The sequence below is a fragment of the Sciurus carolinensis genome, chromosome 2 (genome assembly GCF_902686445.1).
Source record: "Sciurus carolinensis chromosome 2, mSciCar1.2, whole genome shotgun sequence".
NCBI lineage: Eukaryota > Metazoa > Chordata > Mammalia > Rodentia > Sciuridae > Sciurus > Sciurus carolinensis.
Genome location: NC_062214.1, coordinates 16,759,892 through 16,784,008, shown reverse-complemented (window position 1 = coordinate 16,784,008; position 24,117 = coordinate 16,759,892). Strand labels below are relative to the sequence as shown.

The window sequence follows — 24,117 nt, the reverse complement described above, 5'->3', positions numbered from 1 at the left end:
ACCAACACCTTTACACATCACAGCGACAGCCGGCAAACTTTTCCTGTAAAGGGCCACCAGCAGATATGCAGGCCATTAGGTCTCTGTTGCCATGCGTCCACTCGGTCATTGCAGCATGAAAGCAGCCACAGACAGCAGGTCAATAGGTGGGGCAGTGTGCCAGTAAGTCATTATTTGCAAAAATAAGTGGTGGGCTGGACGTGCCTCTCAGATGACAGTTTTCTAAACTCTGAATTAGAGCTTGGGCCCTGAGACTAATTATATGGGCTGTAATCCTTTATGGGGTGCTTGTTAAAAACCCAGATTTGGGGTCTCATTTTCAGAGGTTCTGATGTAGTGGTTCATGGAATCAGGTCCACGACTCTGTATTCTGAGAATTTCTTGGCTAAGTCTGAAGTGCAGCTTAGAAGAGCAGTACTGGTCACCTCCATTTACTCATGGCGGTGGACTAGTGGGAAACTGGGAGCAGAACTCTGATCTTCTTTCAAACCAAGATGCCTTCTGCTCTTCTTCCTGGCTACCACCTGCTCACTGGGGGGCCTCTGGGAACACTCTCTGAAATACCAGAGGTGTGACAGGTTCAGTGCTGGCACAATGGACTCAGACAATGGGATCATTTCTCACCTCATTAGGATTCAATTGCCTGTCATTTAGCTCTGGAGGAACTGCCTATGGCACAGGTAACTTCAGTGACAGGAATATCCATGTCACAAGGAAAGGAGGAGAGTGAGGAGATCTTGAGAGTGGACATGAGTGATGGACACCTGGAGACAAACTCATCTTCTTGTCCCCATGTGTTTGAAACATCCACCTATTAATAGAAGACGAGACTGAGCCATTTTCAACTTGAGCCCATTTTCTTATTCATTCATTTAATTTTTTCCTTCGTGGATTCAATTAGCATTTATTTAGCACCTATTTGGAGCCAGCTCCTGTCTGGCATCCAGGCGACATAGTTGAATCAGACATCATTTTTGTCTTACTTTACTTTATATGGTAAAGGAAACGAACTGATGGAGTGTTGGGGAAGGAAGAGGGGCCCATCTTTCATGAAATTTGGGAATCATTTTGAGGCAGAAGTCTGGGCTGAATCAGGAGTCAGTCTGGGGCTTGGGACCAGGGCTCAAATTCTGGTCAAGAAACATGGTGAAGGTCACTAATCTACAGGTCACTGAGTCAGGTATGAAGAATTTCCTGATCCTTATGGCCACACACAGGCCTCGATTATGGGTGCACATCTTGGGTGATGTTTCTCATGACCCAGAACGTGAATCTCAATCATGATGGATCCACTCCCAGGAAGTAAGCCCATGACCTTGAACAAGGTGGTGTGTGTGTTGGTGGGGGGGCGGTTGTAGGAGTCCAGAGTAGCTTCTTCCTTCTGGGTTTTTCTCCACTCACTGGGGTGAGCATGGCGCGGGAAGGCAGACTGCTCGCAAAGACCTGTTTTTTTAGGAACTAGTTATATTGTTTTGGGGTGAGGGCCATTGTAAGATTTAAAAACCAGCTCTTGTTAAGTATTAAGAATGAATCAGAGCTCCTAAGTAGATATTTTGTACTTTAGAGAGACAGTAATTTCATAAAATGCAATTGCTAAGCCACTGTCTAACTGTGCCAATGATTTGAGTGAAATGTTTTTCCATGTTAAACTCACAGAATGTCAGAGCTGGAGGGACCCCCAGGGATTATTTCTGGCTAGCTGTCTTTAAATTGTGCTGTCTGGAATCTTCCGTTTTCCTGTTGGTGTCTGTGGTATAGGTGTGCTCACATAGAGGGGTTGGGGAACAGCAAAGTAGCACCCCAGATCTTCTCACTTCCACTCTCTCTCTGCTTCCCCCGCTTCTCCCCTTGGAATTCCAGTCCCCTCAGCTCTTAACCAGCATCCAGGCTCAGTCTCCTGAGCAGAGGTGGGTGAGAGGGAGGGCAGAATAGGACCCTCCAAGGCAGTGGTCACAGCTCCTGGTGGACCCCTGGGGCATGGATGGGCATAGACTGGCAGAGACCTGTCACCCGGAAGACAAGGTGAGGTCTGTTTCCCCATTTTTTTCTTCCACAGAGATCACCTAGAGACCTACTCTGTGAAAAAAGAATTTTTCTAAAGATGCTTCCTTCTCCCAGGTGTGCTGGAGGTGGAGGTGACGCTCCAGAATCACCACCTTCTGGTCTTTTATTTTTCTGTGAAAGCAAATAAAAAAGCACTTCCAAATGGCACTCCAGCATTTGAAAAGTTTCCCCCTGATTTTTATGAGGCCTCTGCCTTCAGGTTGGATCAAGATCCTAGTTTATCACCTGTTTCCGTTTTTGTTTTAAATTCATGCATTCTTCTGATGCTTCCATCTTTTGCTGACTGTGGAAAGAGCTGGGAACATGGGTATTAGGAAGATTTGATTCCGGTCTTGTCTTGGAGATTCTCAGAGACTAGGGGAGCGGGCAAGAGAAAGAGGACACAGAGCTGTGAGAAGTTAAGCAACCAGGACAGCAGAGTGTTTGGGTTTTTTTTTTTTTCTGAGCGCAAACAAGAATGCTTTGAAGGCCTGAAATCTGGGGGTACCATTTACAAACTCCATGTCGAGTGGCGTCCCTGAGAGCAGACCCTGCAGCCCAGCCTGACCAGCTCGCTAACTTACTCTGTCTTGCCCTGGCCATTAGTTAGATTCCTGCAGGACGCCAGGAGATGGAGTTGACTATGTGGAGGGGGAGGGGTGTGGCTGGGAGAAATGGGGAGACATCTGAGAAACAGGAGAAAAAGAGGTGCAGAAAGGAGAGAGAACATTCAGAGAAGGGGGACTGTGTTTGTGAAGGGCTAGACGCTCACGCTGGACAGAAACACATGCCGCTTCTTGATCCTCAGTGGAACCAGAGAAGGCAGAATGTAGCAGAGTGACCACTGAGGAGCTGATGGGTGTTGACTTCCCTCCCTCCTGTGAGAAGGTAGCTGATGATTCTCCATCAACACCTGAGAGTTTGAATTCCGCACACTTTAGGCTGCCGTCCAGAACATTCTGCCCTCCCCTGTGGCCCTCTCCGTCCTCATGGCAATGTTTATGGTCCCTTTGAGGTCCTGGTGTTCTTGGAATCTGTTGTTTCTCTCATTCTTATTGAAGTTCTAATTGTATGGAGAGGCGCTGAGGTTAGGTTGACCTGGGATGGGTTTTAGAAGCCAATAAGGGTGTTTCTCTTCAGATATTTAGAAGTAATTATCTTATGAGGAGCTCTCAAGTCCTCTCTGAGGACAAGCCTATAATTTCTATTCAAATAGCCTCTAATGAGATGATGCTTTTGTTAACTTCTGAGGCCAAGTCAGACTGTGGAAAAAATGCTTTTCAGTTCTCTTGGCCCATGGACACACTTGAAATAAGCACATGCAGGCTTTGGAGCATCACAACAGCATGAAAGATTGACAGCAGAGGTGAGATGGAGGACGGAAGGCTGAGAATTTTTAGAGGCCTTCTTCCTGCATCGTTTATTCACTTCTTCAAGAAAGGGTTGCCAAATGCCTTCTATAGAGCAGTGTGGGACAGCAGAGGATGCCACACAGGGGATTCAGCCCTGTATGGACATGAGTGGGGTGTGTGTGTGTGTGGGTGTGTACAGGTGTGTGCCTCTGCGTGGCAGTTGCATGAATACACTCATGAAGCGTGAGAAGAAGCACCGCTGACAAAGTGATCACTCAATTTGTCATCTGAATGGAGACATCTCTGGGACAAACGGTAGACTCGGCAATGAGCATTGCTGGGGCTGTCTGAGGCAAACCAAGGCATCATGCCGGCACAGGGAAGAACAGAGGGACTTCCTACAAAAGTTCTCTTTGGACCTTCCTAAGGGCCTCCTCTCCATCCATCTTGGCTTTCTCCGATTTTTGAGATCCCAGCTCAGCCATCTCTGCCTCTGGGAAGCTTCCCGAGACCTGCCCCCTCTGGGGTGAACCCTCCTCCTACACTTTCCTAGCCCTCCTGGATCACTCCTGCCAAGCACTTATCCCTGGGATGATCTTATGTGCAATTTTGCCACCATTTCATTGAATGTCTGCTTCACTGGCGCCATGTGTGACAATTTTGTTTACCATTTGTAGGTATTCAATAAATACAGGAAGAGTGTGCCGAGTCTTGATATATTTTCTGTATTTTCCTACTTGTGCAAGTGACAGGGCACCTGAAGAAAGGGTGGGTAGTGAGAAGGAATGAGAAGCAGAGAGCATGCTGACAGAGGAGGCTGGTGGCACCAGGCCTGACTGCGTGTGGCCCAGGAAGCAGGTACCAAGAGCTCATTGAGGCTGGATCCCAGGGCCTGTGGGGGGGGCAATATTCTGTTGGACTTGTGAGTCACACTGTGAACTCTGGCAGGTAGCAGCCTCATCTTCCTTTCCCCACATGGGATTTAAGATGAATTCTAGGACATCTGCGCATGGTCCTTCTCTGTGGTCCTTCCCTTGGTTTGGCTGATTGTTAAAGGATGTTTTTCTGAATTGTTCTTACCTTTTTATAGTACTCATCGGGATCAAGATTTCCTTTAGTTTGGGAAAAAAATCAAACAACTAGGGGAAATCATAAAAGTGATGCTAGTATTGACTCCAGAAAATGTAATTCACACTGGATATCAAAATGGACCCACCATTTGACCCAGCTATCCCACTCCTTGGTTTATACCCTAAGGACTTAAAATCAGCATACTACAGTGATGCAGCTTCATCAATGTTTATAGCAGCTCAATTCACAAGAGCTAGATTGTGGAACCAACATAGATGCTCTTCAATTGACAAATGGATAAAGAAACTGTGGTATATATATATACAATGGAATATTGCTCAGCCATGAAGAAGAATAAAATTATGCCTTTTGCAGGTAAATGGATGGAGTTGGAGAATATCATGCTAAGTGAGATAAGTGAATCCCAAAAAACCAAAGGCCAAATATTTTCTCTCATAAGTGGATGCTGATACGTAACGGGGGGTGGAAAGGGGTAAGGGAAGCATGGAGGGACTTTGGATTGTGTAGAGGGAAATGAGGGGAGGGGAGGGGCGGGGGGAAGGAAAGATGGGGGAATGAGACAAACAACACTGCCCTATGTATGTGTATGATTACCTGAATGGTGTGAATCTACATCGCGTACAACCAGAGAAATGAGAAGTTGTGCTCCATTTGTGTACAAGGAATCAAAATGCATTCTGCTGTCACTTATAACTAAATAGAACAAACACCTAAAACAAAACAAAACAAAACAAAACACATCTTTGGAGACAGAGTCACATGCATAGCTGTTCCCTCCTGTTGAACACTGGGGACAGGGCATCCCGTGATCTACAGTGCTTCAGGAAGGCCACCTCTCTCTACTGCCTCAGGTGCTAATGAATTGACCAAGGAGCACTCTGCCTAACTCTGGAGGTCCTGGGACTTATAAAATCCATATATGCTTATAAAACATGTGTCAGACACACACCACCTTCTATCCTTCTCCATCTGTAGCTACTTTGTGAAAAGTATGCTCCCCTGTCACCAAGCAAAAAAGGTCCCTTAGCTCAAGATGTGACACATCTCTCCTCCGGGGGCCCAGAACCTGGGTGGTCTAACATCGCTTCTTCTTCCCCCTGGCACGAGGACATGCAGTTCCGCAGAGACACTAACCCGAAGACAAGAAGCTGTTTCCTTAAGTGTAGGATTTGCTTCCTTGCAGGCTCAGTCACTCTCACATCCTCCGAGCCCCCCACCAGCACAGAAATTGCACCAGAAAGCAACTCCCAAGTGCCATTCCCCCTTCACTGTCTCAGCCGACAGAGTCTGCGAAGGAAATGAACAGAGGCTTATTTCCAAAGGCAGCGGCAAGAATTTGCTAATTAAAATGAAAAGCCTCAGTTCCCCGGATCAGTGAGGGAGGCTTCCAAGAGGCACCTAGAGGAACTCATTCTCCAAACTAAATGGCCTTCCAGCTGGGCCCTGAGAGCCCTGACTTCCTTCTAGCAACAGGGGGCTGGAAACTGGGGCTCCGCAGACCTGCTCCCCAACAAGGCCTAATGAGCCCTTGGACTCATTTCTTGGAGCTCCGGCCCTTTGTCTTCCTTGGCCCTGGAATTGCACAAGGGCTCATGCAGTTCTTCAGAGATTCGGTCAATTTTTGAGTCAGGACCCTTTGGCTCATTTAGCCAAGTGCTTTTCAAACCAGGTTCAAGTTAGAATCTCCTGGGGAAGGTTAAAAGATCCCCATGCCTGGACCATTCCACAGACCTACAAAAATGAACCAGTGGGGGAAGCCTGGGTATCTGAACTTCCAGAAGCCCAGAGGAAATTCTGTTGCACAACTGATCTCATCCAATAGCCTCATTCTGGATGAGGACTCTGAGGACCAGAGAGGGATGTGATGTTGCCCCAGGTCACACAGCAAGGCAGCAGCAGAACCCTGGATACTGGACTGGCTAGCTCTTTCTACTACAAAGGGCTGCCCCTGTTCTGTTTCCCCACAGACTGTGTGTGGATAAAATAAGATGAAGGGAAGTCAGGAAAGCGCTCGAGGGCCCATAGCCCGATGATATCAGTGTATCTAAGTGTGTTTGGAGGGCTGCCAGCAATAGTTGCTTTGCATGAGGTCTGAGGAGCCTGGGAAAAGCTCACCCTCAGGGAAGAGGGGGATGAGATGCATGGAGGTGGTCCAAGGAAGGGGAGAAGGGGAAGCATGCAACATGCAGCATATAAGATCGTGTTATTTTGATCCATTAAAATGGCATTTTGATATGATTGGATGCAATAGATCCAGAAGTAACAAGAAGAGATGAGAAAAGAGACCCAGAGACAGTTTCCGGGTCGGGTCTAGACTCTGGTGTGCCTGGTTCCAAGTGTCTCGGCCCCCATGCTCTGCTGCCTGCTCTCTCTGTTGCCCTGGCCAGCGAGGGGCAAGGTGCAGGGCACACAGAAGAAGGAACTGGACACTTTCAGACCACAACTCTGGGAAGAATCCATGCTGGTTATCTAAAGGCCTGTGGAGCCCGGTCCCTGGCTTTCGCTCACGTTTTATTATCACCCTTGATAAGGTAAAACCCATCACTCCAGCAATCCTTTCTATTCGTGAGTGGTTCCCTGAGGTCTTGGTATTTCCCTACACAAAATGGGTGATGGTACATGATCTCGCAGGGCCCTTTCTCTCCCTTTCATTCTGATAGCCTAATAAAAGTCTAATAACTTACATTTGTAAAACATTCTAGGGTTTCCCAGAGCATCTTCACATTCATTACTGGGTTTGACACTTTCTACTTACCACTTGATGAGATGGAAATTATTATCTACAAATTTGAGGCAAAGAAACTGAGGCCTGAAGAGATCGGGTAGTGTCTAAGTCAAGCAACTTGTTTTCGGTAGACCCAGAAATCAAATTCAGGTTTACTAATTCTTGGATGTGAGGGTTTTTCTACGAGATTAATCTGGAAATTAAAAAGGGAAGAACTAATTTGAAGGGATGGAAGTTAGAACTGACTGCCGTGGACCTAAGCCCTCTTTATCCTTTGGGATTGGTGACCACATGCCGTGGACATAGGAGGAAGGGATTCACACCTGTCTTGCTTCTTCATGACTGCCACCTTCTTACCCCCTACCTTGCCCTGATCTCTAAATCTTCTGTACGTGAAGGTGCATGTCCACGAAGTTCCTTGCCTTTCCCTGTGAGGGCCAGCTTGCCATAGTGGTAAGAACGTACGCAGGCTGACAGAATTTGAAAGGCGGCTCTGCCACTTACCAACAGTGTGACTGCAAGGTTTCTTAACTTCTCTGTGTTGGTTTCTCCAGATTTTAGATGGGATGACAATACAGCCTATATGGTAGGGTTGTCAGAAGGATTCAATGAGTGAATTATGCACCTGTGTCACTCAAGATACACCATAATCCCAAATAAATCCCCACGTCTCAGTGGCTTAACTCCAAAAGTGTTATTCTTCTCTCAGACAGTGTCTGATGGGGGTCGGTAACTCTCCAGGACTCTCCTTCATGAGAGACTCAGTGGTCCACATTCCCTCCGTCTTGTGAAGCCTCTTAACATGTCCAGAGTATCTCTGCTCGCCTTCCTTCCTTCCTTCCTTCCTTCCTTCCTTCCTTCCTTCCTTCCTTCCTTCCTTCCTTCCTTCCCTCTTCCTCCTCCTCCTCCTCCTCTTCTTCTTCTTCCTCTTCTTCTCTTCCCTTCACTTTTCTTCATGTGTGAGTGTGTGTGAGTGTGAGTGTGAGTGTGTGTGTGTGTGTGTGCGCACTGGGGATTGAACTCAGGGCCTTGCACTGCTAATGAATTGCTCTAGGAGTGAGCTTCCCATCATCCTCTGGAGCCTCTTTAAAGTCTGGAGGTGATGTATGCTCTCTCCTTTTAGATCTGCTGGCCAGAATTAGTCACGTGGGCCCGATATAATTGGAAAGGAGCCTGGGCAAAGCCAGGGAGTGCATGGACCGGTTGTTGAACCCTGCTGGCTCTGCCAGTGTACATAGTGTTTGCTAAATATAAAATACAGGTGATATTTAGAAAGATACCTCCTTTTAATATATTCATAGTTTAATTCTCTTACTGGAGTCTTATATTTTATTCTTGGTTATTATTTGTTGCTATAGTTTTAATTAAACATTTTAATCACTTATTTTTCTGTTTTTCGTTAATTTTTCTTTGACTTTCTGACAGTAAGATGAGCTGGGATACTGGACGTTCGTTATACACACCACCCCCATCTGGGCAATCCGGAGGCTGGCGTGCCTCCCCCCAGTGGCCTCCTCAGCCATCCTCTTGGGTTCCCTTGGATGAATCTTCTAGTTCTTTCAGAAGTCTCACCCTCGGTGCTGGTGGGGTGCACCGTTCGGCTTCCCCGGGGCTGCGATGCTTCCTCTGGACGTGCACACTTGCGTGGCGGCTGGAAGAGCGTCTTCCCCGGCCTGGCACAAGGGGCTTCGTGTTTTCCACACGCAGTCTCTGACACATGTAACGCTGCCTTTGAGACCAACAGGCCCCAACCCAGGGGTGGCTGACAGAAGTCCTTGTTGTAGTCAGTTTTTTTTGTTGCTGTGTCAAGAACACTTTTAAGGAGAAAAGTTTATTTGGGAGCTCGTGGTTTCAGAAGTCTCAGTCCACAGATAGCTGGCTCCATTCCTCAGAGCTCAAGGGGAAGCAGAGCATCACGGCGAACAAGGCGCCAGGGGAAAGCAGACCAGGACACGCCCACCAAGAAGCAGAGAGAGAACTCTGCTCAACAAGGACAAAATGTATCCCCAAAGGCACCGCCCCAGGGACCCGCTTCATCCAGCCACACTCTACGCGCCCGCAGTTACCACCCAGGTTAGCTTAAGGCTCTCATAGCCCAATCATTTCCCCATTAAACCGTCTTTCACTGTCTCATGCACGAGCTTTTGGGGGACACCTCATATGTAAACCATAACAGTCCTGTCCAGGGACATGTCCAGGCCCAGGGTGGTGAGGAGGTGAACCGTGCTGACATTCCTACAGGTACCATTGGGTACCTAGAGGCACCGCAGGTACACATCTAGCCCCAGGGCTCCTCCCCTGGAGATGTCCACTTCCCACTTGAGCAGGCCTCAGGAGGGCCCTCAACTCCCTTCCCTTATGGGACATGTTAAAACCCTCTGAAAGGGGGCATCTCTGTGACTTTTTGCATGGGGCCAGCTGGAAGGGCTACTGCATTTGCTAGAGCACATTGAACAGGGAAGCTGGCTGAGCATTCTGGAATCTGAAAAGATGAGCAGCTGACTCCCCTGCCCAGTGGGAGCCGGTAGTCCTGCTGGGAAAACTCTTGGGCATCAGGAAGAATCAGGTCGGTGATTTTGCTCTGGGTCCAGCTCCCTAAAAGTTGATGGATGCCATTCTGGGGGAAGGCTCTGCAGGTGATTTCCTTGGCTTGCAGAATTGAGGCCAGCATGACAGGATGCCTGACATGCACATCTTATCCCCTCCTGTGACCTCTAGGGAGGCCATTTCCTTCAAACAAATATCTCAGCCCTTACCCTGCAACTGGTCTGAGCTCTTGCTGGGTTCCAAATAGAGCCTCTCTCCCTGTCGTTTCCTGAAGGCAGGCCTGGATTCTCAGGTCCTTCTCTTGCTTATGACCAAGACCATTGTTTCTGGGAGTTTTTCTTTGTTTGATTCTCCAGTAATCTGCATTCCAGTGTAGAAAACTACAGTCCTATTTTCCTGCTTTCAGAACTGGTAAGCAACTCATGACTTGGGGTTATTGAGCAGAGCTTGTGAGGTTCAAAGTGACTGCTTCCCCGGGAAGCTGTGACTACAGGTAACAAGGCCTGTTTCTTCACACCTGGTGAGCATTCAGAGGTATACCTTCAGAGACAAGGTGGTTCTCCTGAATTTCTGACTGGGATTAGTAAGTAATACACCCGACTCATTGGCTTAGCAAGTGGGTATGAATATTAATTTTTGCAAGGTGTTTAGAATATACCTCTTAATATATTCCTGGTTTCAGATCTCTTGTTTCTCCAGCGGAAGAGATAAGGAAAATGGCCAACAGATTCCGCTCTGTTAGAGTGTATCCCACGAGGCTCTTTTTGGCTTGTGTTACCAGGACACTTTGTCTTTCTGGTTCTGACAAGCAGGACATGAGTTGTCTTAGTGCATTTTCCCTCTGAAGCTACGCACAGTCTGTTTGGACATATGGTGCCTCTCTGAGGATCTTTTAGCTTGTGCTTATTCCACGACCCTGGGGCAGCTTTAGTTGTCTCTGGGGAGCTGGATGCCAGAGCTGTCTGTGTGTCCCTGGGGGCCCTACTTGGAGCCATTAGTGATGGCTGATTGCTTTCCAAGGCTATTCTCAAAGAGACAGATGGACTCTCGGAGGCAGATTCCTCACCCAGCTTCTTATTTTGCACAAAGCCTGCTGGATCTGACTTGTGGAATCTGGCATAAACCCTGAGGGAGGACTTACCCATCTTTCCAGTTCAGGGACCAACGATGGAGAGTAGATTAAAGTTGGTCTTCTCTGCTTACTTTCATTTTCAGGTTGGATATTCTTGAACAGGTAAGGCCATTTGTTGACCTTGATTTTAATACCTAGATTAGTGCTCTGGGACCTGTCTGTCCTCAAGGTGGCCCAGAGAAGTAAGAGGACCAAGAGTGGTAAGATAGACCAAAGATTTTCTATTTCTATAGGGATAGGTACTGGAGACTGGAGAGACCAAAGAGGGGCCTAGGTTTATCAGTAATGTTCTGATTATTTTACAAGGAGAGTGTATTCATGTATCACTTGTGTAATTAAAAATTTAGCCAAGGAATAATGTGAACAGTATGAATCTTAAACAGTAGTGTGTGTGTGTGTGTGTGTGTGTGTATGCTGGATAGGACAAAATGCATTGAATTGAATTGAACCAAAAAGCCAGAAAAAAATTCTGCTTTGGTGATTTGTGATTTGTAAGAGAGTTTTCCCTTCTCATTTTCCCTTGCATTTGATCAGTGGATACTTGATAATATCAACCCAGTTTTATTCAAATTGTATCTTAATATATGTGAAACACGTTCTGCCAATATCTGATAAGATAAGAAATCCCAAGGAATTGACCAGAATGTGTTCCTGCATTAGTATTATTACATAGCTTTAATTTTTAGAGCTCATTTAAAAACTGTTTGGTAATTATATGTGTTTATTTTTTTCAGATAAGCTTTAAAATGATATTTTCAAGTTACCTATTACAAGATAAATATGGATTTTGATTGAAGCTGCATCAAACATATTATTTTAACTTTGGGTAGAAATGGCATTTTAAACATAGTGATTCTTCCCCTCTACTGCATCTACTCATTTATTCCTGTCTTCTTTGAGGTTCTGAGATAGAGTTCCATAGATTCCTTTATTTGGGTCTTGTACATTTCTAAAGTTTATTCCTGGCTTCATATATATTGTACTGCTATTGTGAAATTAGATAGAAAAAGATAATTATCCTTAGTATTATGTTTTCTAACATATAATTGATGCTATATTAAAGAATGAATTAATGAACTCATTAGTTCATTCTATAAGTGTGCAAAGAGGACAATTATTTTGCATATGTATTTTATAATATGTGCATTTATTTAATTTTCTTTCTTTTTTTTAAATTTATTTTTATTGTAAACAAAATGGGATGCATGTTATTTCTCTTTGTACATGGAGTAACAGCATACTATTTGCATAATCATACATTTACATAGGGTAATGATGTTTGATTCATTCTGTTATTTTTTCCCTTCCCCCCACCCCTCCCACCCCTCCCACCCCTCTTTTCCCTCTATACAGTCCCTCCTTCCTCCATTCTTGCCCCCCTCCCACCCCCCATTATGTGTCATCATCCGCTTATCAGCGAGATCATTCGTCCTTTGGTTTTTTGAGATTGACTCATCTCACTTAGCATGATATTCTCCAATTTCATCCATTTGCCTGCAAATGCCATAATTTTATCATTCTTCATGGTGGAGTAATATTCCATTGTATATATATGCCACAGTTTCTTTATCCATTCATCAATTGAAGGACATCTAGGTTGGTTCTACAGTCTGGCTATTGTGAATTGAGCAGCAGTGAACATTGATGTGGCTGTATCTCTGTAGTATGCTGATTTTAAGTCCTTTGGGTATAGGCCGAGGAGTGGGATAGCTAGGTCAAATGGTGGGTCCATTCCAAGTTTTCTAAGGAATCTCCACACTGCTTTCCAGAGTGGCTGCACTAATTTGCAGCTCCACCAGCAATGTATGAGTATACCTTTTTCCCCACATCCTCTCCAACACCTATTGTTGCTTGTATTCTTGATAATTGCCATTCTAATTGGGGTGAGATGGAATCTTAGTGTAGTTTTGATTTGCATTTCTCTTATTACTAAAGATAGTGAACATTTTTCATATGTTTGTTGATTGCTTGTAGATCTTCTTCTGTGAAGTGTCTGTTCATATCCTTAGCCTATTTGTCGATTGGGTTATTTGTATTCTTGGTGTAGAGGTTTTTGAGTTCTTTATATATTCTGGAAATTAGTGCTCTATCTGAAGTATGAGTGGCAAAGATATTCTCCCACTCTGTAGGCTCTCTCTTCACATTACTGATAGTTTCCTTTGCTGAGAGAAAGTTTTTTAGTTTGAATCTATCCCAGTTGTTGATTCTTGCTTTTATTTCTTGTGCTACGGGAGTCCTGTTAAGGAAGTCTGATCCTACGCCAACAAGTTGAAGGTTTAGACCTACTTTTTATTCTATAAGATGCAGGGTCTCTGGTCTGATTTCAAGGTCCTTGATTCATTTTGAGTTGATTTTCGTGCAGGGTGAGAGATATGGGTTTAGTTTCATTCTGCTGCATATGGATTTCCAGTTTTCCCAGCACCATTTGTTGAAGAGGCTATCTTTTCTCCATTGCATATTTTTGGCCCCTTTGTCTAGTATGAGAAAATTGTATTTATTTGGGTTTGTGTCTTTATCCTCTATTCTGTACCACTGATCTTCCTATTTTGGTACCAATACCATGCTGTTTTTGTTACTATTGCTTTGTAGTATAGTTGAAGTTCTGGTATTGTGATACCCCTGTTTCAATCTTCCTACTAAGGATTGCTTTAGCTATTCTGGGTTTCTTATTCTTCCAGATGAATTTCATGATTGCTTGCTTTATTTCTGTAAGGTACGTCATTGGGATTTTAATTGGAAATGCATTGAATCTGTATAGCAGTTTTGGTAGTATGGCCACTTTGACAATATTAATTCTTCCTATCCAAGAACATGGGAGATCTTTCCATCTTCTAAGGTCTTCCTCAATTTCTTTCTTCAATGTTTTGTAGTTTTCATTGTAGAGATCTTTTACCTCTTTGGTTAGATTGATTCCCAAGTATTTTATTTTTTTCGAGGCTATTGCAAATGAAGTTGTTTTCCTCATTTCCCTTTCAGCTGTTTCGTCGCTTTCGTATAAAAATGCTTTAGATTTATTTGTGTTGATTTTATAGCCTGCTATTTTGCTGAATTCATTGATGAGGTCTAGAAGTTTTCTGGAGGAGGTTTTTGGATCCTCTAAATATAGAATCATGTCATCAGCAAATAGTGACAGCTTAAGTTCCTCTTTTCCTATTCGTATCCCTTTAATTTCTTTAGTCTGTCTAATTGCTCTGGCTAGAGTTTCGAGGACAATGTTGAATAGAAATGGTGAAAGAGGACATCCCTGTCTTGTTCCCATTTTTAAAGGGAATGGTTTCAGTTTTTCTCCATTAAGAATGATGTTGGTCATGGGCTTAGCATAAATAGCCTTTACAATATTCAGGTATGTTCCTACCATTCCTATTTTTTCTAGTGTTTTGAGCATGAAGGGGTGTTGTATTTTGTTGAATGCTTTTTCTGCATCAATTGAAATAACCATATGATTCTTATCTTTAAGTCTATTGACATGATGGATTACATTTGTTGATTTACGGATGTTAAACCATCCTTGCATTCCAGGGATGGACCCCACTTGATCGTGGTGCATGATTTTCTTAATATGTTTTTGGATATGGTTTGCCAATATTTTGTTAAGGATCTTTGCATCTATGTTCATCAAGGATATTGGTCTAAAATTTTCTTTCCTTGATGTGTCTTTGCCTGGTTTGGGTATGAGGGTGATATTAGCTTCATAGAATGAGTTTGGTAGGGTACCCTCCTTTTCTATTTCCTGGAATACTTTGTATTTGCTATTTGTATTTGTAGAACTTGGCTGAGAATCCATCTGGTCCTGGGCTTTTCTTGGATGGTAGATTTTTAATGGCTTCTTCTATTTCATTGCTTGATATTGATCTGTTTAAATTGTGTATGTCCTCCTGGTTCAGTTTGGGAGGAGCATATGTCTCTAGAAATTTGTCAATGTCTTCAGTAGTTTCTATTTTGTTGGAATACAGATTTTTAAAGTAGCTTCTCATTATGTTCTGTATCTCAGTGGTGTCTGTTGTGGTATTTCCTTTTTCATCATGAATTTTAGTAATTTGAATTTTCTCTCTCCTTCTCTTTGTTAGTGTGGCTAAGGGTTTGTCTATTTTGTTTACTTTCTCAAAGAACCAACTTTTTGTTTTGTCAATTTTTTGAATTGTTTCTTTTGTTTCAATTTCATTGATTTCAGCTCTGATTTTAATTATTTCCTGTCTTCTACTACTTTTGCTGTTATTCTGTTCTTCTTTTTCTAGGGCTTTGAGCTGTAATGTTAGGTCATTTAGTTGTTGACTTTTCATTCTTTTCTGGAATGCGCTCCATGCAATGAATTTTCCTCTTAGTACCGCTTTCATAGTGTCCCAGAGATTTTGATATGTTGTATTGTCGTTCTATTGACCTCTAAGAATTTTTTTATCTCCTCCCTTATGTTTTCTGTTATCCATGTCTCATTCAATAGCATATTATTTAGTCTCCAGGTGTTGGAGTAATTTCTGTTTTTTATTTTGTCATTGATTTCTACTCTCAGTCCATTATGATTTGATAGAACACAAGGCAGTATCTCTATTTTTTGCATGTCCTAAGGGCTGCTTTGTGGCATAACATATGGTCTATTTTCGAGAAGGTTCCATGTGCTGCTGAGAAGAAAGTGAATCTGCTCATTGATGGATGGAATATTCTATATATGTCTATTAAGTCTAGATTATTGATTGTGTTATTGAGTTCTATGGTTTCTTTGGTTGGTTTTTGTTTGAAGGATCTTTCTAGTGGTGACAGTGGTGCGTTAAAGTCACCCAGAATTATTGTGTTGTGGTCTATGTGATTCCCGAAGTTGAGAAGGATTTGTTTGATGTACAGGGATGCACCATTGTTTGGGGCATAAATATTTACTATCATTATGTCTTCCTGATTTATAGTTCCCTTAAGCAATATGAAATGTCCTTCTTTATCCCTTCTGACTACCTTTGGCTTGAAGTCCACTTTATCTGATATAAGGATGGAAACCCCTGCTTTTTTACTGAGTCCACGTGCATGGTAGGTTTTTTCCCATCCTTTCACCTTTAGTCTGTGAATGTCTTTTTCTATGAGAAGAGTCTCTTGCAGGCAGCATATTGTTGGGTCTTTCTTTTTAATCCATTCTGTCAGTCTATGTCTTTTGATTGATGAGTTTAGGTCATTAACATTCAGAGTTATTATTGAGATATGATTTGTATTCCCAGTCATTTGGCTTATTTTTGGTTTTTTAAGTTGGCTTGGTTTCTCCTTTGAGAAGTTTTTCTCTAAGGTAGTTCCTCCCTTTGCTGACCTCCATTGTTGTTTTTCATTTCCTCCTCATGGAATATTTTGTTGAGAATATTCTGTAGTGCAGGTTTTCTATTTGTAAATTCTTTTAACTTTTGTTTATCATGGAAGGATTTTATTTCATCTTCAAATGTGAAGGTTAGTTTTGCTGGGTATAGGATTCTTGGTTGGCAACCATGTTCTTTCAGAGCTTGAAATATGTTGTTCCAGGCCCTTCTAGCTTTTAGAGTCTGGGTTGAGAAGTCAGCTGCTATCTGAATTGGTCTCCCCCTATATGTAATCTGATGCTTTTCTCTCACAGCCTTCAAAATCCTATCTTTAATTTGAATGTTAGGCATTTTCATTATAATGTGCCTTGGTGTGGACCTGTTGTGATTTTGTGCATTTGGTGTTCTGTAAGCCTCTTGTATTTGATTTTCCATTTCATTCTTTAGGCTTGGGAAATTTTCTGATATCATTTCATTGAATAGGTTGTTCATTCCTTTGGTTTGTATCTCTGTACCTTCCTCAATCCCAATAATTCTTAAATTTGGTCTTTTCATGATGTCCCACAGTTCTTGGAGATTCTGTTCATGATTTCTTACCATCTTCTCTGTTTTGGAAACTTTATTTTCAAGATTAAATATTTTGTCTTCATTGTCTGAGGTTCTGTCTTCCAAGTGGTCTAGTCTTTTGGTGATGCTTTCCATTGAGTTTTTTATTTGGATTATTGTTTCCTTCATTTCAAGGATTTCCGGTTTTTTTTTGTTTTTTTTTTTTTTTTAGAATCTGTATCTCTTTGTTGAAATGATCTTTTGCTTCCTGCAGGTGCTCTTTCAGCTTATTGGTATTATCATTCATTGCCTGCATTTGCTCTCTTATCTCATCCTTTGCTTTGCGAATCATCTTTTTTTTTCTTTTTTTTTATTGTAAACAAATGGGATACATGTTGTTTCTCTGTTTGTACATAGAGTAAAGGCATACCATTTGTGTAATCATGTGATGTTGGTTGATTCATTCTGTTATTTTTCTCCTTCCCCCCACCCCTCCCATCCCTCTTTTCCCTCTATACAGTCCTTCCTTCCCCCGTTCTTGCCCCCCTCCCTAACCCTCACTCTAACCCTAAAACTAACCCCTCCCACGCCCCATTATGTATCATCATCCACTTATCAGCGAGATCATTCTTCCTTCGCTTTTTTGAGATTGGCTTATCTCACTTAGCATGATATTCTCCAATTTCATCCATTTGCCTGCAAATGCCATAATTTTATCATTCTTTATGGCTGAGTAAATTTCCATTGTATATATATGCCACAGTTTCTTTATCCATTCATCAATTGAAGGGCATCTAGGTTGGTTCCACAATCTGGCTATTGTGAATTGAGCAGCAATGAACATTGATGTGGCTGTATCTCTGTAGTATGCTGATTTTAAGTCCTTTGGGTATAGGCCAAGGAGTGGGATAGCTGGGTCAAATGGTAGTTCCATTCCAAGTTTTCTAAGGAATCTCCATACTGCCTTCCAGAGTGGCTGCACTAATTTGCAACCCCACCAGCAATGTATGAGTGTACCTTTTCCCCACATCCTCGCCAACACCTGTTGTTGCTTGTATTCTTGATAATCGCCATTCTGATTGGGGTGAGATGGAATCTTAGGGTGGTTTTGATTTGCATTTCTCTTATTACTAGAGATGCTGAACATTTTTCCATATGTTTGTTGATTGTTTGTAGGTCTTCTTCTGTGAAGTGTCTGTTCATTTCCTTAGACCATTTGTCGATTGGGTTATTTGTATTCTTGGTGTAGAGTTTTTTGAGTTCTTTATAGATTCTGGAGATTAGTGCTCTATCTGAAGTATGATTGGCAAAGATTTTCTCCCACTCTATAGGCTCTTTCTTCGCATTGCTGACAGTTTCCTTTGCTGAGAGAAAGCTTTTTAGTTTGAATCTATCCCAGGTGTTGATTCTTGCTTTTATTTCTTGTGCTATGGGAGTCCTGTTGAGAAAGTCTGGTCCTAAGCCAACATGTTGAAGATCTGGACCTACTTTTTCTTCTATAAGATGCAGGGTCTCTGGTCTGATTTCAAGGTCCTTAATCCATTTTGAGTTTAGTTTTGTGCAGGATGAGAGATATGGGTTTAGTTTCATTTTGTTGCATACGGATTTCCAGTTTTCCCAGCACCATTTGTTGAAGAGGCTATCTTTTCTCCATTGCATATTTCTGGCCCCTTTGTCTAGTATGAGAAAATTGTATTTATTTGGGTTTGTGTCTGTGTCCTCTATTCTGTACCATTGATCTACCTGTCTATTTTGGTACCAATACCATGCTGTTTTTGTTACTATTGCTTTGTAGTACAGTTGAAGTTCTGGTATTGCAATACCCCCTGCTTCATTTTTCCCACGAAGGATTCCTTTAGCTATTCTGGGTTTCTTATTCTTCCAGATGAATTTCATGATTGCTTGTTCTACTTCTGTAAAGTACATCGTTGGGATTTTAATTGGAATTGCATTGAATCTGTATAGCAGTTTTGGTAGTATGGCCATTTTGACAATATTAATTCTGCCTATCCAGGAACATGGGAGATCTTTCCATCTTCTAAGGTGTTCTTGAATTTCTTTCTTTAGTGTTCTGTAGTTCTCATTGTAGAGGTCTTTCACCTCTTTTGTGAGATTGATTCCCAAGTATTTTATTTTTTTTCGATGCTATTGTGAATGGGGTAGTTTTCCTAACTTCTCTTTCTGAAGATTCATCACTTATGTATAAAATGCATTAGATTTATGAGCATTGATCTTATATCCCGCTACTTTACTAAATTCACTTATGAGTTCTAAGAGTTTTCTGGTGGAATTTCCTGGTTCCTCTAAGTATATAGTCATATCATCAGCAAATAGGGATAGTTTGAGTTCTTCTTTTCCTATTCATATCCCTTTAATTTCTTTGGTCTGTCTAATTGCTCTGGCTAGAGTTTCAAGGATGATATTGAATAGGAGTGGTGAGAGAGGGCATCCCTGCCTTGTTCCAGTTTTTAGGGGGAATGCTTTCAGTTTTTCACCATTAAGAATGATATTAGCCATGGGCTTAGCATAGATGGCCTTTACAATGTTAAGGAACGTTCCCACTATCCCTATTTTTTCTAGTGTTTTGAGCATGAAGGGGTGCTGTATTTTATCAAATGCTTTTTCTGCATCTATTGAAATAATCATGTGATTCTTGACTTTAAGTCTGTTGATATGGTGAATTACATTTATTGATTTCCTGATGTTGAACCAACCTTGCATCCCTGGGATGAAACCCACTTGATCATGGTGCACTATCTTTTTAATATGTTTTTGTATGCGATTTGCTAAAATTTTGTTGAGAATTTTTGCGTTGATGTTCATTAAGGATATTGGTCTGAAATTTTCTTTCCTCGATGTGTCTCTGTCTGGTTTAGGTATCAGGATGATATTGGCTTCGTAGAAAGAGTTTGGGAGGGTTCCCTCCTCTTCTATTTCATGGAATACTTTGAAAAGTATTGGAATGAGCTCTTCTTTAAACGTTTTGTAGCACTCGGCTGAGAACCCATCAGGTCCTGGACTTTTCTTTGTTGGTAGGCTTTTGATGACTTCTTCTATTTCATTACTTGAAATTGGTCTATTTAAATTGTGTATGTCCTCCTCGTTTAGTTTAGGCAATTCATAGGTCTCTAGAAACTTGTTGATATCTTTGAAATTTTCTATTTTGTTGGAGTATAGATTTTCAAAATAGCTTCTAATTATGTTTTGTATTTCAATCGTGTCTGTTGTGATATTTCCTTGTTCATTCTGAATTTTGGTGATTTGGGTTTTCTCCCATCTTCTCTTTGTTAGTGTGGCTAAAGGTTTATCAATTTTGTTTATTTTTTCGAAGAACCAACTATTTATTTTGTCAATTTTTTTTTTTTAGTTCTTTATTTTTTTTTCTTTTTTTTTTTTTATTGTGAACAAATGGGATACATGTTCTTTCTCTGTTTGTACATAGAGTAAAGGCATACCATTTGTGTAATCATACGTTTACATAGGGTGATGTTGGTTGATTCATTCTGTTATTTTTTTCCCCTTCCCCCCACCCCTCCCATCCCTCTTTTCCCTCTATACAGTCCTTCCTTCCCCCATTCGTATTGTTTCTTTTGTTTCAATTTTGTTGATTTCAGCTCTGAGTTTGACTATTTCCTGTCTTCTACTACTTTTGGTGTTGGTCTGTTCTTCTTTTTCTAGGGCTTTGAGCTGTAGTGTTAGGTTGTTTATTTGTTGAGTTTTGCTTCTTTTATTGAATGCGCTCCACGAAGTAAATTTTCCTCTAAGTACTACTTTCATAGTGTCCCAGAGATTTTGATATGATGTTTCTTTGTTCTCATTGACCTCTAAGAATTTTTTAATTTCCTTCCTAATATCTTCTGTTATCCATTCATCGTATAATAGCATATTGTTTAATCTCCAGGTGTTGGAGTAATTTCTGTTTTTTACTCTTTCATTTATTTCTAGTTTCAATCCATTATGATCTGATAAAATACAAGGAAGTGTCTCTATCTTCTTGTATTTGCTAACATTAGCTTTGTGGCATAATATATGGTTTATTTTAGAGAAGGATCCATGTGCTGCTGAGAAGAAAGTATATTCACTCTTCGTTGGATAGTATATTCTATAAATGTCTGTTAAGTCTAAATTATTGATTGTGTTATTGAGATCTAGGGTTTCTTTGTTCAATTTTTGTTTGGAAGATCTGTCCAGTGGTGAGAGAGGCGTGGTAAAATCACCTAGTATTATTGTATTGTGGTCTATTTGGTTTCTGAGATTGAGAAGGATTTGTTTGACATACATGGGTGAGCCACTGTTTGGGGCATAGATATTTATGATTGTTATGTCTTGCTGATTTATGGTTCCCTTAAGCAGTATGAAGCGTCCTTCTTTATCCCTTCTGATTAACTTTGGCTTGAAGTCCACTTTATCTGAAATGAGGATGGATACCCCAGTTTTTTTGCTGGGTCCATGTGCATGGTAAGTTTTTTTCCCATCCTTTCACCTTTAGTCTTTGTGTATCTCTTTCTAAGAGATGAGTCTCTTGCAGGCAACATATTGTTGGATCTTTCTTTTTTATCCAATCTGCCAGTCTATGTCTTTTGATTGATGAATTCAGGCCATTAATATTCAGGGTTATTATTGAGATATGATTTGTATTCCCGGTCATTTGACTCAGTTTATTCATTTATTTGTTTATTTTTGACACGACTTGGTTCCTCTTTATTTGAGAGTTCCTTTAGGATATCTCCTCCCTTTGCTGATTTGCTTCTTTGTTTTCATCTCTTCTTCATGGAATATTTTGCTGAGAATGTTCTGTAATGCTGACTTTCTTTTTGTATATTCTTTTAGCTTTTGTTTATCATGGAAGGATTTTATTTCGTCGTCAAATCTGAAGGTAAGTTTTGCTGGGTATAAGATTCTTGGTTGGCATCCATTTTCTTTTAGGGCTTGAAAAATGTTGTTCCAGGCCCTTCTAGCTTTTAAGGTCTGGATTGAAAAATCTGCTGATATCCGTATTGGTTTCCCCCTGAATGTAATTTGGTTCTTTTCTCTCACAGTCTTTAAAATTCTGTCTTTATTTTGTATGTTAGGCATTTTCATTATAATGTGCCTTGGTGTGGGTCTGTTGTAATTTTGTGTATTTGGAGTCCTATAAGCCTCTTGAACTTGATTTTCCATTTCATTCTTCAGATTTGGGAAATTTTCTGAAATTATCTCATTGAATAGGTTGTTCATTCCTTTGGTTTGTTTCTCTAAACCTTCCTCAATCCCAATAATTCTCAAATTTGGCCTTTTCATGATATCCCATAGTTCTTGGAGATTCTGTTCATGATTTCTTACCATCTTCTCTGTTTGTTCGACTTTGTTTTCGAGGTTAAATATTTTGTCTTCAATATCTGAGGTTCTGTCTTCCAGGTGTTCTATCCTATTGGTTGTGCTTTCTATGGAGTTCTTAATTTGGTTTATTGTTTCCTTCATTTCAAGGATTTCTGTTTGGTTTTTTTTCAATATCTCTAACTCTTTATTGAAATGGTCTTTTGCTTCCTGTATTTGCTCTTTTAACTGTTGATTGGTGCTATCATTCAATGCCTGCATTTGCTCTTTCATTTCATCGTTTGCTTCCCTTATCATGTTGATTATGTACATTCTGAACTCCCTTTCTGACATTTCTTCTGCCATGCTGTCATTGGATTTTATTGACGTAACATCCAGATTTGTTTGAGGCATTTTCTTCCCTTGTTTTCTCATGTCGTTCAGGTATCAGTGGACTGCAGAGATGTTGCAGATTTCCTCTGTTGACTTATAATGTCCCTGAAGATTGCTAGTGTATCCCCTCTTATCCTTCAGTAGCCTGAAGTCTTAGAGGAAGTTGATACTGCGGTGCTCCCCTAGGAAGCTGCCTCTCTAGGGGTGGTGACCCTCAGGTGGCGTATATTCCCTGCTAGTGGGCAGAGGTGCCTCCACTTGTTGACCAATGGTCATCCAAGGGGGAACTAGGCTGCGGGCTGAGGCAAGGCCTGTTTGGGCATGTGTCTCTGGTTTTACCGTCCTTGTGGGAAAACCTCACCCAGCAGGGAAGACTCACCCGGTGGGGAGGTCTAGCTGGTCAGTTCCCCTCCTAGAGGTTCCCCTCAGTCCACAACTACCGCCTGGGCAGGGCAGTCTTCCCAGGCAACGTTCCCAGGGGTCCGGACCTACCTCCTGAGCCTGGGAGCCTCACCCTTCGTAGACGAGTCTCCTTAGGTTGTCCCTCCTGAGAGAAGCTGCCCGCAGTCCTGGAACCTTCGCTCCGCGGTTTTTTTGCTCCGCTTCGCTGTCCGTGTTTACCGCTCCCACGGGGGGAGGGGCATCTCGCTGAGCCACTGTACTTCACAAAGTTCCCTGCGTTCCGGGGCTACCGCCCCATCCGGGACGCCTCCCCAATGGGAGAAACTCACCCGGCAGCTTTGAGTTGGTCCCAAGTCACTCACTATCTCCTCTTTTGAGTCTTGAGTCCTGGAGCAACATGAAATGCAGCCGCCCTCTAGTCCGCCATCTTGAAAACCTCCGCGAATCATCTTAATCATGTATAATCTGAAGTCCTTTTCTGACATTTCTTCTAACATACTGTCATTGGATTCTATTAATATAGAATCTAGATTTGTTTGGATCATTTTCTTCCCTTGTTTTTTCATGTTGTTCATGTATCTTCCCCTCTAGCAGTGCAGATCTGGGGTATTGCAGATTTCCCCCTATAGGCTTATAGCGGCCCTATGGGTTTCCAAAACCCTTTCTTTAAGGGGAGATCAATATTAGCAGTGCCCAATTCAGACACTATTCAATCCTAGACCAAATAGCCCCTGACAATGAGCTTCAAGCCTCCAGCAGGCATCTCAGGATGGGATTTGCCCCACCTAAAGATCGGAGCTACGGCTTCCAGGATTATCCAAGATGGCCGCTCTGGCTTCAAAATGTGTTGGCAAATGGGGAGCTGCAGCTCAGGGTGTGGCTGGTGGTCAGCAGGAGGTCCTGGAGGCGGGATGCGGTTGGTCAGGCAGGGGTCCTGGAGGTCGGGTGTGTTTGGTGTGGTTGTGGGATCCTGGAGGCCGATTGCAATCAGTCAGTCTGGGGTCCCGGTGATAGGGCGCAGTCAGTTGGTCTGGGGGTCCTGGCAGCAGGGAGCAGTCAGTCGATGTGAGGGCCCCAGAGGCAGAGAGTGACTGGTCGGGCTGAGGGATCCTGGAGACGGGGCTCAGTCAGTCCGGCCAGGGGTCCTATGGGGCCTGGCTGTTGTTTCAAAATGGCGGCAGCCACGTGTAATCAAACCTGCAGGTACTGTAACAGTGAACTTCCAGGCAACAGCAGGCAGCTGGTGCTCCACTGGTGGTTGGCGATCAGTTTGCTGACTGTTGTCAGATGATCAGGAGGTGAACCTCGTGCGTTGGGTGATGG

General features: G+C 42.4%; 1 long non-coding RNA gene across 1 annotated transcript in view; it reads left to right on the top strand.

Moving 5' to 3' along the window:
- The first annotated feature begins 10,872 nt into the window (after positions 1 to 10,872).
- Positions 10,873 to 24,117, top strand: part of LOC124976742 (uncharacterized) — a 36,825-nt gene continuing 23,580 nt past the window's right edge. The window contains exon 1 of the long non-coding RNA XR_007107053.1: positions 10,873 to 10,993. This is a non-coding gene — a long non-coding RNA (uncharacterized LOC124976742). The remainder of the gene's footprint in view (positions 10,994 to 24,117) is intronic.